Here is a 17437-nt window from a genome sequence, read left to right on the forward strand (position 1 = left end):
TTCATTTGGAAACTCTACAACTGAACTGCCAGGGGTTTAATAAGGCACAAAAAAGGGAACAACTCTGCCAAAAATCATTATTTTCATTACAGATTAATCTTCTGATTACTTGGATCTGGGTGAATAAACTAGTAAAACACCAAAAAAATGACTTAATTTTTTAGAGTCATAGGAGGACATGGTTTATGAAATGTTAGAAAACAGTTAAAATGTCAATCACATTTTCCAAAGCCCTACAAAATACCTTTAAACCTGCTCTTTTTGTTTAACCAACAGACCAAAACCTAAGGAAATCCAATTTATCATCACAAAGGACAAAGAAATGTAGCAAAAAGTAGCAAATTCTATCTAAAAAGATGGAACAAGAGAATGACATTTTACAAATATGACTGAAAATATGAATGAATTACTGAAATAGTTGCTAGTAAGTTGGATATCTTTCATCTTTGGCAAGATGAAAGATATCAACTACTTGGTTGGGAAAGGGCTTTAAATTAACCTACAACTGTCCTAATGGTCTGCTGTTGCACATGCAAACTTTTTTCTTCCAACAAACTTGGTCGTGAGCCTTGTTTGCACAACGTGTAAATGTAAATACAGAGCACACCAAACAGCTACATAACTGAAATGGTCCTAATAAAATTCACAGAATGGTTGTTTTCACAGTCGGCTTTACAATCGCGAGGCGAGCGAAACTGATCAGAGAGAAACAAAAAGCATGGATCTGTCCCTCCCTCACTCACTGAGGCACTCACACCCACATATGCCACACATCTACATGTGTGATCCCAGGGCTTTGAAACCCCTCAGCTGTAAAGATGTTGATACGCTTTAGATGAAGAGCCAGGCTATATGTGGGTGCATCTTGCGTCTGGCTTGATTTAAGCTTGTATGTAAATCTTCAGGTCACAAGACTGTTGAACAAAAAGCCTGGATGGTGTTCCAGTGTCTTCATCACGGTTTCACTGACATTTTTTTGACGCCTCTCAGCTGAAACCTCTCTTACAAGCTGACATCAATTTGGAAGGAAAGACAAAAAGAGGCTGGCCTGCCTGTGATTTCTTCAAATGTAGCGTGCAACAACTAGCAATGTTTTTCTCTTAGCTGAATCCCTCTGCTGCGGGCCTTTCTTGTTGGTCAGTGATCGTCTGTCTAACTGTAACCGTGATGCAAATAAGCATATTACGAGTGTCCCCTAAACCCCCTCAGTTCTGCAAGTCGTCTTGATTGAGTGTGGCAGGTGGAGGAGGGGATGGATATAATGGACTCCACCAACTTTAATGAGACAAATCTCAGCTATGGGCTGACATTTTGAAATAGTCCTTGTGAATGACGGTGTCAGCAGTCACCTTTACTAAAGCTTTCCAGGAAGGTCCCTGTAATGATGGACGGAATTAAAAATGGCCTCCAAGATAGGAGCCATAGGATTAGGGAGCAAAGCCACGCCTCTTAAACGGGTTCCTCAGCCACACCCCAAATAAAGAAGCTGCCTTTTCATAAGACTGCATCAATCCTCTACAGGCGACGCATCGTCACCCTGAGATTAGATGGAGGGATTATGGTGAATGTTAGTTGTTGACCACAGTTGTTGAAATGAGCTGTCCCTCACATTAACTGCCCCGCCCTCGCCTTCCCCTCATTCTTCCCCCTGGTTGAGTGTCTGGTGGCTGACAGGGACAAGCCCTGCTGTCATTACAAACTTAATAAGAGCAGAAGTGAGATTGATGAGAAAAACAGAGGCATCAACTGCTCTTTTAATTAACTCTTGTCCCGTAATGGTGCCAGGACAAAGGCACTGAGCAAAGAATGAGACATTTTCTTTCTCCTTTCCCCCTTTCTGTTTTGTTGCCTCGCTCACCCGCAATAATGAACAGCCTTCTGGGACCCAATTACATCCAAGGCTGCATTAGGAGCACAGCAGGCCCAGTGGAAACTTCAGCTGAGTTTTCCCTCATCCACCCCCCCCGCCTGCACATGCTGTTACCCTGCTGGAGATGGCCTTCACTTGATTGAATTTTGAATGTTACACACCCCGTCCTCCCCCGCCCTCCCCCCGTTTTCTGTAGTCCCTTACCTTCAGCAGTTGTAAACCCACATGTGGTTTATGATGGAAACAGGAGGCAATGTATGCTTGTTGTTAGCTGTCCTTCACTTTATAACTGCCTTCGCTGATGGAGTGGCTCTGTGTACAGTGTGTAATGGGCAGTGCCAATTGGTGCACTGAAGCCTGTTTGTTTCTCGCGGCCCTGCGACATGCTGCATATTCTTGCAACGGGCAGAAAAGAAAAGGAAAAAAAGATCATTTAAAATCACTGAACTGTGATATTTCTGAACTGAATTAACACTGATGGGAAGTGATTTGAAAAAGCTTTTCATGGCAAGGCAGAAGATTATGCTAAGTAAGTCATGGAATACATGTATTCTATGTCTCAAAAATAATAGTTTTTTTGTAATCAGCAGCTAACTGAATTGTTAAAATGTTTTAAAATACTAAATATCACTTGGTTTTAAGTGAAAAAGGAATAAACAATTGTTTAATTTGTAAAAATGACAGTTGAAAATCAACTTTAAATCATGTTTAATGCCAATAATATCACAACCAACTCAACTGACTCTGGAATAACGGTTAAAAGACCAATATGAATGTTAAAAAAAGCTGCTGTGCAATGACTGCATTCTGGTACAGTGATACTAAAAGGCTAAATGCAAACATGCTAATATGCTAACATGTTTACATCTTTGTTTTGGCTGTTGACATGGATGATGCTGACATTTTCTAAGTACAGCTGATTTAGATGTGATTAGTTTTGAATTTATTTGATCATTAACCAAATCACTGGACAAACAAAGTCCATACATCACCAAACCTATCACAATTCATCCTCTGGCGACCACAAATGCACAGAATTCCATTTCAACCCAGCCACAACCTGTCACGCTGGACCAATGTGTTGAACCGAGACAGACTGGCACTAGAAACACTGCAGGCCTAACAGGCATTTGAGGGGGGAAAAAAAGCACTGTTATATTGGTCCATTTGCTGTGTTAACATTCCTGTACAGATTATTGACAGACAGAGCAACAAGACCTCCGTGGGATATGTACAGCATGTTATGGCTGAATGTCTTTTAGATGGGGACTGCCTCTAAATACAATGCTTGGGGATATCCAAGGCATTAATAACAATTATTGGTGTTCTGTAGTTTCCTCAGACACCTTAAGTGTTGCGTATTGACTGCTATGCTGGAAAGAATGTTGCCTATTGATTTGGCCAAGGCAGGAACTGATGGTGTCCTCTTGGTGTAAGGCTGGAATTAATCCTTCCATGCGGCCTGCGAGTGAATAACTTACCTGCTGCATCGCTGCAGAGTGAGCTCACACTACGCCCTCGCCGGTGCCTTCCGAAAAATCAAAAGACGAGACGGACACGGCTAAATGTACGGAGTCACAGGACGCTGCGGGAAAAAGACAACAGACGCAACTTCTGTGGGAGAACAGAGAGAATATCAAAGAGAATGGTTTATTACTTTTAATACTGTTTATTGAAGTCAGCAATTAAATGGATTTTAACCAGATTAAGTTCCGTTTACATTGACTTTGGTTTGTGAAGCCAGATGGACCAAAGAAAACAGAAAGGTTGAGGCAAACAGTAAGAAATTTAAGAGTGTTGCAGCATCCAGTAATGCTTTTACTGGTCCATTGTCTTATCCCTAACCAGCACTTTGTGTATACTGTACTACTATGCTTGGTCTACCTCCCTGTGGACTGTACGGTTACTAACAGCTCATCCACTATTGCTTAGGGGTCTTATTTTGTTCTAGAAGAAAGACTTTATACTGTCAAACTCAGACATCCCATGTGATTGAAGGCCGATGGGCATGGAACTCTCAGAGCTGCCCTCAAAGCTGCAACAATGCCTGCTTGTGGTGGGTGGAGTGGAAGAACAAAGGCAGACTTGTTAGGGTTTAGATGCCTTTATTATTCTTTTATTTGGCTGCAATTTCTTGTCTATCTGGTCATATTCATTAAGATTTTGGCTACATTGGCCTGTGGGTCTATTGCTGTAGGAGTAGTTGCTATATGTGACTTAAAACACAAGTGCTCTACTTTTCTTTTGTAGAAATCAATGCACTGACACCTAATAATGAAATATAGATACATATTCCTTTTAGTTAGTCATTTGTTCAACTAACTTGCACTAAAAAGTGACTGAAACTAAAACAGTGATGTGAATCAAGAGGTTATGATAAAAAATAGTTGGGTATAAAATGAACATTTCACCTAAATCGATAAAATTTATATAAGTCAATCTAATCAAACATTTTTTCATGATAATATTTTATATATATATTTTTAAATTACATACTGTAATTATAATAACAGCTTCATCTGCTCATTTGAAATCGAAACAACAACAGAACATCAGGTAAAAACTCAAACGAGACTGCAAACTAAACTCTGTACTTTGGGACATTTTTTTTCCTTTTTTTCCTCTTGGGACACTTAATCAAGACTCTCAAATCCTTTATGAAATCTTGGTGAGGTTAAACAAATCCTCCTTTCCTGTGTTTTAGGTGCTTGTCATTACAAGTTGAATGTCCCTTGGATTAGAAAGGTGAGACCTGCTCAATCAAAGTTAAGTCCAAATCTGAGAGGAGGCACTGGTGTTTCCTCTCCACTCGAGGACAAGGTCCCTTGAAGGAGAAGATCTTCAGCAGAAACTCCTCCAACTCTGCGACATTTGTGGCTGCTGGGGGAGGCTGGCAGTGACTCTTCTCCTCTGCTAATCAGAGCTCCTCATGTAGTTAACTCACTGCAAAAAAGCACAAGAGACATTATGACGATAAATGGATGATCAGAGACCATTAAGGCTGTTAGAAACATTAGATGGTACAATCTTTATTTGGGGTTTATGAGCTGTGGCTAGATTTTGTTTGACTTTCTGATGCTACTGTCATTATGGTAGATGAGAAATCTGATACTAACATAACACTTTTTCTGGTATCTTATTTTCCTTTCATTTAAAGGGCACCAGTTCTACGGACGAGGTTCAGTTTACTTATCGAGAGATGTGCTGAAAGAAACTTCCCAAAGTTTGACAAAAAGCAGCAGATAATGTAATCAGGTCACTAAATTCAAGCCACTAATGAACAATAATATGGGAAAAACAGGATCCAGTGTTTTTTTAAGCTTGAAGTATACTTGTTTAAAAAAAAGTTAGGATGACTTGAACTCTGCTGCTTGAGTTGTGAGTCATCCAACCCTATCAAAGTGCAACACTGAATTGTTGGGAGTACGCCTTGATCAAAAAGGAAACAAAACCCCAAAGTTGTGAACTGTAAATTGCTGCTAACAAGCAACATAACAAGAACTTTGACTGAATAAAATCATCTTCAAATTTAGAAAATGTTGCTAACAGTAATAACCCATAAGCAGAATTATCTTCATCAACTTGCTGTACTTGTCAGTTTTTGATGTGTATTGAATATTTGAGTTTCAATACTCAGCCCTAATGATGCCATATATGTGTGAAGTCATTAATGTCTGCCAGGTACAGCTTTTTATGCTTGTCACCATCACCAGTCTTACTCTGCACTGACCTACCGGCGCTCTGAGCGAGTCTCCAGCAGCTGCTGTGTCACTGAGGCCTGGTCGATATACAGTAGCTGGAGGCACAAAACATCAACTGTCAGCTGGTGGAATCACAAGAGCTAAAATCCTGCTGTAACAATGCTGCCTAAATCCCCAATCAGCAATTGCTTGTTATGCTTCTTTTTGTGTCAAAACACTCCCTTATTACAAGATTGGACAAAAAAAGGTTGATAGCTTGTTCATTTGTAAAACAGGTCTCTAACCAGATGTAAATTTTAACAGAATGCAAATTTGCTCTGCCTATTCCGGCCGAGTTTCGACAGCGTCCCAATCCCTCTTAAGCTTCTTGTTGACCGCGTCTGCCAGCTTTGTGTACACAATCGGCTCCTCAGCTATTCCAGCTGCATCGTTAATGTCTGCCCTTTTGTGCTGCTCAATTCCACCGGAATAAACAGAATCACACGTGCAAAATTATTTTCTAACACCGATAATTAGCCGAAGAAACAATCCCAACTATGAATAATAATGTGCCTCGGTAACATTACAACTTTTAAGCATGGGAAAAGGAGGGATTTGAATGCCAGGGGAAATGAGCTTATCAAATAAAGCTTGAAAATGTGCAGTGAATGAAATGAGTCAATCATTTTAATGTGAGATGGGAGCCCCGAGGAGAATAAATAAGCAATCGTCACATCATGCAGGGAGAACAAATGAGCATGGTACACAATTAGGCAGGGTCACATTCTGTCAGAGCTGTGAGCGTGGGATGGGCTAATGAGCTGTGTGAGGCAGCATGTGTGTGTGTGTGTGTGAGTGTGTGAGTGTGTTTGTGTGAATTGTGTATAGGAAGAGGAAGTGAGAGATGAAAAAGCTGATCCCTAGCCCTCAAAATTCTGATGTACAGACTAAGACAGCCAGACAGCCAGACACACAAGCGGCAAGTCAGGCGAGAGACAAAGATAAAAGTGAGAGGGGCTGGTGGAGAAGAGGTGGGCTATCAGTCGACTTGGCATCTGGGGCAAGTAGACATGCAGGCAGACAGAGCAATGGGCAGGTACAGCAGCCAAACAGACAAAAAGAAGAGAAGTGCCTCAGAAGGACCAAGGCACAGAGCTTTCAAAGGCGACTCATAGTTATTAACTATTCAATCACATAAAGGAGAGCTGAAGGCGTGAAAGGTTGCGGACCGAAGCACTTTTGCTTCAGTGCATTAAGAGCCTGGTCCAGCACTCGGGCTGCGTGAAAGAGAAATAGATTGCCTCCCAGGAAGATGACTGCTCAAAGGAGTTGGCTTTTTCTCCTTAATAACAGCAATCTGCTGTGAAAATCTAATCCCAAGTACCATTTACACTGAATCTAGATAACTTCTGCTCGAAAAAGCGTACAATATGAATTTTTCATTCCCAGATATACAAATAAACAGAACAAGCCCCCCTCCCCATCAATCAGGGGACATTCTCAAAGTAAGTGAACTGGAATAACAAATTGCTAATGAATACCATGCTGCTAGAAATGCACATTTTAAAATAGCATTGTGAGTATATTGTCCTGGTTGAAATGGAAATACAATTCTTCACAAGAGCGGAAAATGCAGAAATGGGTGTACATGACCCATACGGTTATATCAAAAACAGGAGAATCTTAAGTGAAATGCTTGCAATGTTGATAACCTGAGTGACATATACAAAACAACAAACCAAGCATGCTGTCCTTCAACTGAAGAAATAGCTCCATCTTTGCCATTAAAGTCATAGATGGACGCAGCCTTTAAGCCCCCTCCTCTCCTTCTCGCTGGCCTAATTCCCCCTCCTCAGTGGTGGATAAGAGGGATCAGAAATACATCCATATGCATAGCCAACTATCTGTAGAGGGGATGTCGGGTCTCAGCCTGGCCGGCTTTCTGAAAGTACTGGTAATGACACTTAATGAAAGCTATGGAGCCGGACTATGGGAGGGAAAGCCTGCGCATGCATTTCCCCATCTCCCCTCCAACCCTGCATCCAGACCAGGCCTTCAGACACCATAAATAAACAAACGTGCTGCGTGAGAATAGATGCGCTATTTTCCTAGCTTCTCCCTTGCTATTCCAACCCGTATTTACCTATGTATTATTATTCCCTGTATTTCGGGTTTGCTTTTAAGCCCAGCTCTGTAATCCTGGCTCCCTGCAGGCTTTCTGAATGCCCCAAAACATTAGCTGGACTTTGCTCCAGTAACCCTGCAGCTCTTAATGGGCTGAGTGTGCATCTGCTCTCTCCTGGTCTTCACAAATATACACAAATAAAGATCTGTCAGAGCGTTGTAAACTGAGCAAATACCCCGACACGTCACAGATGTCCTCATGTTTCTAATCACACTGCTTACTCCACTTTCCCTAATGGATTAACCAACTTGACCAAACCCCTACGAGCCCTAGTTAAGCAGTCGTCTTTTTAATTGGACTATGTGGTGTACAAAGGCGTGTTTGTGATGTAGGCGATTTGGCTGAAACTGAGAGAAGGTGAGAAGGCACTCTCGTTGCAGAGATGCCTGTGATGAGAACGGTGCTGTGGTTCAAAGTAAACAGAAGGAATGAGGGGATCGAGAGGCTCTTCTTAGCACAAGCCCCTAATCAGTACAGTCAACACACGGCAGATTGGGTTCACATTTTTCTCCCCTTGCCTCTGTCCTTCCATCGCCAAAAACTTTATCCCTTCAATCAGCCTCACTTTTCCTGCTTTCAATTTGAGAGGATGTCAGATAAGAATGTGTTGCAGGCAAATGCCAGGTAACACAAACCCGGCTTACTTTGAGGCAGAGTGATATTGGCTGAGAAAAATGAGATGGCTCCAGCCGTGGGATACCATTCCACCACCAAATAACCCTTTCTCGGGCAACACATAAAATTCATATTTTATTTAGAAAACATTCGACGTTTCCATGGTGATAGGTGAGTGACATGTGTACTTTAAGAGTCCTATGTGGTCTTTGAGAACACTAACAGCGACCGACACTTATCGGAGGAGAGAGTGTCCTTGGGTCAGTCGGGTTAAAACTTTGCCAACTCTGGAGGCTCTAACTGTGCCTGGGAGGTGAGACCTCTTCCTCTGGTGCCTTTACGTGTCCTTTGATCACCGACTCCCATTGCCATCCCCAACATTTCCCAGTTAACTGCACAAATGTGTCTTCAGTGTTAACAAGCTTTAGCCATCAGTCGAAGCCCGGCCACACAGGTGAAGGCGACACAAGCCGGCTGGAGTCGAGCAGATTACAGTGGGGGTCATTGTGGGTGCAGGAGGAGAAAAGGGCTAAACATGGTTGTATGTAAAGGAGAGCCTCTGCTCTGAGATGGAGACAGAAATGTGCTGGGCTGCATTAGCGGCAGGACCCAGAGGCACAACCCAGGGGGGGTGGTGGACTTCAAACACTGATGTGCAGGCTGTTCAGGGCTCTCAGGCTGCTGATTTCACAGCCAGAAAACACAGACCATTAGTCACACAAACACACTGAGGCCTATGCTAATCCCAGGACAAGAAGAATCAACATGACAGCCAATAAAATCCTGGGAGTTATGCAGCATCTTTGTTTTTCAGTGTCTGTGATGTGCTGGTGAGTGTTTCTATTGACCCGTGTTTCAGATGAGCCACTCCAGAAACACTCATGCTCTGTCTGAAAGCTCGCTTCTTTGTCACCGACACTGTCTCTGGAGTCGACCAGACCAAAAGCAGAGAGCATGTACTCACAGAGAGGGGCTTGTATAGATTTGCTGCCCCCTTTTCAGATGAAAACAGGAATCTTTGCCAGGACTATGATAGCCACCAAATCATGGACTGTATTAAGTCTGCAATGTCTCACTTGTCAGTCTGGGTTGTCAACTTAATCAGAGGACGGGGAAAGGAACCACACTGTGCCCATTAAACATTCTTAGACTGTGTTTGCGGTATCAGTTGTACTAACTTGTGCAAAGATGCTGCCCAGGCAACAGCTCTAGCAACTTTTATTTTGAAAAAGAAAAAAAAAGACTTTTTTTTTAACGCAAATGAAAATGTCTTGTTTTATAATGAAGCCAAGTGAGCAACACCTCATGTCATGGTGCTATTGTCACACATCACCCTCTGCTCTCTGCAACACACACACACCACATGCAGCAGCTACTGCGCTTTAAAGTGCAGCTTATAACCTCTTCTGATTCAAAGTTTCAGGTCCATTGCACCACTGATCACACTGCTGGCTGAGGTCAAGTGATGCACATTCCTGTGACATTGCAGCAAGGTGACAAACTCAACCGCTGGAGTTGCACAGGCTTTCTCTTGTGTTAATTTGTTGCTTGAAGGTGGAGTGTGTGATTCTGGAGAATGATTGCTGATAGTTAGCATATTTAGATAGCAAATGCCAGATTTAACTTCCGTCTTCCCACTGCCCCCAATCACCCACATCCAGCCTCCCCCCGTGCCTGAGCACAAGTATGAATGTGTGGTGGACTGACTGGAATATTGTTGTGTGGATCCATTCGAGACTCTTGGTTTGTTTCCCTTTTAGAGAGACTGTGTGTGAACAGTGGATGTTTTTTTTAAGCGTGCACGCAGAGCGGACAGCTAGCGGACCATGAGGACACATTCGCTGATTTTGACAAAAAGTGTATTGGATTAGAATTTCATACTTCACCTGTAAGGCCGTCAGTTTAGGTGTTTACTCTGTGTGCTTGAAGTTCGCGATGCAAAACAGCTTTTGAGGTCTCAAAGTCACCACTTGTGCTGCAGATTTGCAACGCCGGAGAGGTAAGGTTTAGACTCAGTAATACTGTATATTGTAGTGTATTAACACAACAATGTATTTCTTTAAAACCGAGGAAACTACTGTGGGTATTTGATTAGATCCATAACATCACATACGTAGAGACGAGGAGTTGTATTATCGGGAATTTATTTCTGGGAAAACTTGATTATTTTCCAGGACAGAAAAATATTATTTCGGCCAAAGACTGCATTTTTAGACATATTGACTAAATGATTATGATTCGATTCAGAATCAGGGTCAAAAGGAGTTAAAATGCGCTAATCATGCTACAGTATTTACATTTAAGCTGTTTAAGAGCAATAAACATATTCAAGTTTCATTAAGCTGTGTTAAGCTGTGACGACCTAACATATATAAATAAACCTGAAACGGAATGTGGAAATTTGACCTGCACCACAGTATTTGTAGGTTTGAGTATATTTTCTTGGTATATACCTTATTATGTCTTCTTTTCTTCAGTCTCCCCATCAAGCTCAGCTTTGAATCTCCTGCCCTCAATTTGCTGAGCCTTCACTCCCTCCAGCAGGTGGATTCATGCGGGCCTGTAAATACATACAAAAAGACACACACACACACACACACACACACACACACACACACACACACACACACACACACACACACACACACACACACACACACACACACACACACACACACACACACACACACACACACACACAAAGTACACTGCATTTTTGTTACATTCGAGAGTAAAGTACATAAATATAACTCTCCTCTGTCCACTTTCTCTTTCTTGGCGGAGATGGATGATCTTTGTGCTTTGCTCTTTTATTTTCAGTGCCAGTTTTTCATTTGCTTGCCTGCAGCAATGTTGGGATATGATAAAATGTGCATTAGCTATTGCTGGGATAAAAACCAATTATTGTGCAAGTGCAGAGAGATCTCAGTAGTAGTGTAGTGTGTATCAAAGCCTTAATTACATTCCAGGACCAACTGGAGAGCATCTTGTGGACAGGAGAAGAATCTGGCAGAACACAAAACCTCCACCGGGACAGAGAAGAGGGAAGAGAGTAACGGCAGTAAAGGACACAGGATGTCAGACAGAAGGAATATGTATACACACATATACACTCACTGAACACTTTATTGGGTACATCTTGCTATTAAAAGGTTGGACCCCCTTTTGCCATCAGAACTACCTTATTTTTTCATGGCATACTTTCAACATGGTGTTTGAGACATTCCTCTGAGATTTTGGTAAAACATTGACATGACAGGATCACACGGTTGCTGCAGATTTGTCGGCTACACATCCATGATGTGAATCTCCTGTTCCACCACATCCCAAAGCTGCTCTTTTGGATTGAGATCTGGTGACAGTGGAGGCCGTTGGAGTACAGTGAACTCACTGTCATGTTCAAGAAACCAGTTTGACATGATTTGAGCCTTGTGACCTGCTGCACTGTCCTGCTGGAAGTAGCCATCAGAAGATGGGTACACTGTGGTCAATAACGGATGGACATGGTTAGCAACAATACTCAGGCAGGCTGTGCTATTTAAACAATGCTCAATTGGTACTAAGGGGCCTGAAGTGTGCCAAGAAAATATCCCCCACACCATTACACCCCCACCAGCCTGAACCACTGATGCAAAGCAGGATAGAGCCAGGCTTTCAAATTGTCTACACCAAATTCTGACCATCTGCATGTCGCAGCAGAAAATGAGACTTATCAGACCAGGCAACTTTTTTCCAATTTTCTATTGTTCAATTTTGGTGAGCCTGTGTGAATTGTAGTCTCAGTTTCCTGTTCTTAGCTGACAGGAGTGGCACCCGTTGTTGTCTTCTGATGCTGTAGCCCATCTTCTTGAATGTTGGATGCGTTGTGTGTTCAGAGATGGTATTTTACATTCCTTAGTTGTAACGAGTGGTCATTTGAGTTACTGTTGCCTTTCTATCATCTCCAACCATTTTCCCCATTCTCCTCTGACCTCTCACATCAACAAGGCATTTGTGTGAACAGACGCTCATTGGATATTTTCTCTTTTTCGGACCATTCTCTGTAAACCCTGGAGATGGTTGTGTGTGTAAATCCCAGTAGATCAGTAGTTTCTGAACTACTCAGACCAGCCCGCCTGGCACCAACAAATATGTCACATTCAGAATCACTTAAATCCCCTTTCTTCCTCATTCTGATGCTCGGTTTGAATTTCAGCAATGTTGCTTTGACCGTGTCCACATGCCTAAATGCACTGAGTTGTGGCCATGTGATTGGCTGATTAGCTATTTCTGTTGACAAGCAATTGAACAGGTGTACCTAAAAAATGGTCGGTGAGTGTATGTATGAATACATAAAGAATATCTACAGCAAATTGTTCAAGAACCTCAGCTGTTGCTCCTCTGAGGAGTGTAAAGAGCCAAAAAATGTGACACATAGGGGCACTAAAAAGCAAGGAGACTTTTAGAGGACTGGTTATGATGTGGACTAAGGAGGTCTCTGTGTGTGATAAGAGCGACCTTAAAGGCACGGCTGTCCCTGAGAGATACTATCATTACCTTTATTAAAATGACACACCTCCCACGCTGCCAGCAAAGCATCCACTAGTGTTGGCCTCACTGGGAGTTGGACACTCAGATCTGCCAGAATGTCCTCACTCAAACAGGCCTGCAGGGAGATAAAACATAACCACAAATGGCATAAGCAAGGCAAAAGAAAAACAGATAAAATGTCATTACATGAGGACAATAACAGCACTTTAACTGAGTGCAATCCTCATACTGTTAGAATAGGATGAAATAGCACAAATACTATTAAAAATGGAACATCAAAGTATAGTACACACACTTAAACATCAGGAGCAGAAAAAATGCAATTGCACTGGACAAGAGAAGCTTATTGTATCACAATTCAGTGCAAGTCACCTGATGATCCCACCACCTCGAAGACCTCGGTTTACCTTAGTTTGCTCACAGGGGATGCAATAAAGCCCAAACTTGTCTCTCAACTCATTGCTGCCTCCTCTTCAATGCTTCTGCATCAAGACATTACCATTAAAACTCCTGTACAGCCCCTCTGTTTGTGAGGTTTTAATGATTTGACCTCCTCATCACTCTACTCAATAGCGTAGTTTACATAAATCTACTCAGAGTACGGCTCTACTGAAGCCGTCATCCAGTGAAATCCCAAAATGTACCATTCAAAACAATATTTTTTTGTGAATGACACACACTGGTGGCATTTAAACATATATGTCTGACTTCACTTCACAGGGTTGTTTTGAAATTATGAATTACAGACTTTGCAATGAAAATCTATGCCCAGCCGGTTACTTGCTGCTACTCTGTTGTGTCACTCATTTCCCCAGCTTCAGCCCCACAGCCATTTCCTGCTAGTCAGGGAGAGACGGTGGCTGTGAGCACACCACCACCATCACAATGACCTTTCCACAAGCCCAGGGAGCACGCAATGCAGAGGAGAGGCAATAAAAGTAATGAAAGAAGCAAAGGCAATTAAAGTGGTGTGTGTGAGGGGAGCGTGGCGGAGATGAGCCTAACTGGAGGCGGCCCTGGAATGCACTACAGCTCCATATCCCCCATAATCCCTGTGTGATCGCAGAGCAACCCTGGTGTGCTCCCAGTCTGATCATCCTCTTGCAGCATTCACCAGCTAATCCGTGAAAAAGGACAGCCGTGCACACACACACACACAAAACCATATATATATTGAAGTAATCAGATATACACACATATCTGCATACGCTGCTAAAGTAATTATTATAGGCTGCATACAAGAAAGTGAGGAAACTACTAAAAATATATTACCAAACACAAACACATTCATGCACCAACACACACATTTAGTTCTACAGTAGAAAATGAGTTGCTCCCTCTCCCGCCCTCTGCAGAGCAGTGTTTCCTCGCGGCCAGTGAGAATCATTAATGTCCTTCCTCTGATGCTGCCACACAACCAACAGCAATTATTTCTAAAAGCAAAACGTGAAAACAGCGAACACACAAATATACACGGCACATAATCATTATTTTTTTGTTAGACTGGCTGTGTGGGGGTTGAGGAGGTGGCAGAAGCTTGGACTTCATTTTCTCTAGCGGAGTTTACTGACCGCAAAATGACAAGGATGCTATTCCTAAACCAATTAAGAGGCTGCAGCGCTGCTGTTACCATGTGACATTGACAGCACTTAAGGAGGCTGACGCCAGGCCTTACAGATAAGCCAGAGATGTGCTCTTGGCTCAGGAGTCAGCACACACACACACACACACACACACACACACACACACACACGGACAGAGTAGTACATGTGTATGCAAGCATGCATGCACAGTCACACACATCAATAAAAGGAATGGCACTGTAGAGCACAGAGCAAGTTACAATGTGTACAACAGCAACTTCAGACCAAGACAAATATATAACTAATAAAACACTAATACATTAGATCCTCAGCACTGAGATCTGAAAGTGACCATAAAGAAAAAAATAAACAAAAAAACACAGACACACAAAAAAGCATTCACTATCTGGCTGGTAAAATCAGACAGCATTAAATACCACTGCTCACTCAGGCCTTGAGTCCGGAAAAAGACCTCATTATCTAATCAGCTTTAGGAATACACAGAAAGGGCAAAGCTATGAGTCTCCCCTTTTCTTGACAACAGAATCTGATCTTGCCTGTAGTGTACAATTAGTGAACAGAGTGACCTCTGGAGGTTACCACTCTACTTGAGACAGGCTGTGTGGTTCACGCTAATGACCAAAATGCTCTGTGAAGGAGGCTAGCATTGTGCCCCTCTGTCAGCTCTGGCTATCTTAAACTAATACCACTATTGAGAAAGGAGATGAGACTCGTTTTCTTTGCCGTAATAAAGCACTCGTATCATAGCCGTGCTTGGGGCTTATAGGGCACCGGCTGTTTAAAGTGCTGCTTAAAGAGGGGAGAGCTGCTATGTAACTAGGCCTGATCAGCGTCAACTGTGGTCCGGGCTGCTCGGATGCTGGGAGCAGTTCTGGGCGAGTGTGAATGTTCTAAATCACCATGTTAGCGTCTGGAGTTTGATCATTTCTTTTGTTCCAAACTTCGTCCTCTCCTACTGGCCTCTGCATGTCAGCTGGAAATGAGACATACCACAGAGAAGACTTGCCACCCCACGATTCTTCCCTGCTGCAACACACACGGACAATCGAACACATATGGTAAAACGGCTAAATGGACACATCGCTCTGTTCATCTTTACATTTAGGGAGTATTTCATTTTAGTCTACATCAGCTTATACAGATTTAAGCTGAATTGATTGCTTGTTTACTGCCCAATCTCCTGTTCATGCTCTACTGAGGGGGTCAGTGGCCATGAGAAAGAAAAAGCAACAGAAAACTGCTTCAGTGCATCTAGACTTCCTCCTATAATGTTCACCTTAACTGACTATAAGCCATCATAGGTGGCCTGAATGGCTGAAATCTGTTGATTGTAGAAGCTGCTACACGTGATTTGTGTTTCTCCTTTCAATAAACACCAGCATGTAGCTCCTGAAAACCGTACACGAAGGAGCTCAACCTGCTTGAACATTAATTCATCTATACTAGCTGAGACTTAACTCAGCTCTTTCAGTAATTTCTCCAACAGGATGCTGTACATCTGAGCCTTTGCACTTACATATCATCACGCACAGAGCACTAGCTAAGCTGCATATTGGCAGCACACAAAATCTGAAATGTGTGACAATTTATGCAACAGTGGCTCGTGAACCCTTAAAATAAACCGAATGCTTGTCTCCACATCATCACATTTATTTTTTAATGCAGCATGGAGTAGTTTCTAAAGCATGAATTTCCTTTTCCAAAATTTTTTGTTTGATATAAAAGATCAAAAAGAAAAAGGATCAATTTAACTTCAGTAAATATTTCAGAATCTGCTTTGTTGCTCTGCTTTGCATAGCTGCAGCTGAACACCTCAGGATGTCGCTCTGCAGCTCTGTCAAACACTCCTGGAGACTTCTTACAGTCCTCCACCGGCTACGCAAAGATAATCGATGGCTGTCAGTTAAGCACCTTTGTCCTCATATCCCCCAATCAGCTCTCTCATCTCACAGAGCTGGAAGGGTGTCGGAGTTTCACGTCAGACTAAGTTTTACAGTCACGTTCCGTCGTAACTCAGCGGTGGAGATTTAAAGCACATAGGTGGGCAGATGAAAGATACCCCTTATATGCATGAAAGAGATCAAATTGGGATTAAGGAGATTAATTTCAGATGGTAATTGAGAGAAAAACTTTTTCATCAGATTTATCTAACTTTCTAAAAGATGTCAAATGTGGTGTGATTTAATTTGCTAACAGATGAATGGTTGGTAAATTGCTGTGCTTCAGGCTTGTGTCCCTTTGGTTGGTGTTAAATCATATATCGTCAAATTTCATGACTTGTGAAGATCTGACTCATTTCTCTTTGCTTCCTCTGGGGTTAAAAAAATAATTACTAGTTTTGAAACACAAATTCAGACTGAAACTAATTCAATTTATGAGCATGGCTGGAGGGTGACTCTGAGTGGTGTATAAATGGTTGTAGTGAGGCTTCAATCAGAAGACAAGCGTGGGGGAACAATCCCCCTTCACAGATCACAAAATGACCTTGGAAATCACACAGTTCAGACACTCAGACGGGATCATGAATTTGAAACGAAGACACTCACCATACAGTCTGCTGCTGTAAAATGTCAAATACTGACAGAAAAACATTGACACGACTGTTTTCCTTTTGCAAACTGGTTAAATGAGCAAGACAGGAACATCTCTCTAGCCTCATTTATTAATCTTGTATGTGTCTGGATGTGTATATGACTGTCTTTCATTACCTATACAAAGATAAAATAATTCTGCTAATTTAAATGTCTTATTGGAGATATCTGTATAGATAGCATCTAGTGTTTATACTGTGCAATATGTTAAAAGTGAAATTCAATTTGAATAGAAATCAAATTTGGTAAAAACTTTCAGCAGGTTAATACATCAGATTTAAAAGGAACCATGCAAGCAGCTGAAGAAACACTGCTTAATTTAACACATTTCAATATTACTTACTCTGCATTAGTACATCTCA

The 17437-nt window shown here is 42.1% G+C and overlaps 1 long non-coding RNA gene across 33 annotated transcripts in view; it reads right to left on the minus strand.

Annotated features, from left to right (window-relative positions):
* Positions 1 to 3519: 3519 nt before the first annotated feature.
* LOC110957374 (uncharacterized) overlaps positions 3520 to 17437 on the minus strand; it is a 112409-nt gene continuing 98491 nt past the window's right edge. For 32 of the 33 annotated variants that reach the window (XR_002596097.2, XR_007938105.1, XR_007938082.1 and 29 more), the window contains 3 exons: positions 12887 to 12995; positions 10804 to 10910; positions 3520 to 4813 (listed from right to left, as the gene is read on the minus strand). This is a non-coding gene — a long non-coding RNA (uncharacterized LOC110957374). Of the gene's footprint in view, positions 4814 to 5604; positions 5667 to 10803; positions 10911 to 12886; positions 12996 to 17437 lie in introns of all 33 variants that reach the window. The other variant, XR_002596101.2, reaches the window with a different exon arrangement.

Source organism: Acanthochromis polyacanthus, chromosome 2, assembly GCF_021347895.1.
Source record: "Acanthochromis polyacanthus isolate Apoly-LR-REF ecotype Palm Island chromosome 2, KAUST_Apoly_ChrSc, whole genome shotgun sequence".
Taxonomy (NCBI): Eukaryota; Metazoa; Chordata; class Actinopteri; family Pomacentridae; genus Acanthochromis; species Acanthochromis polyacanthus.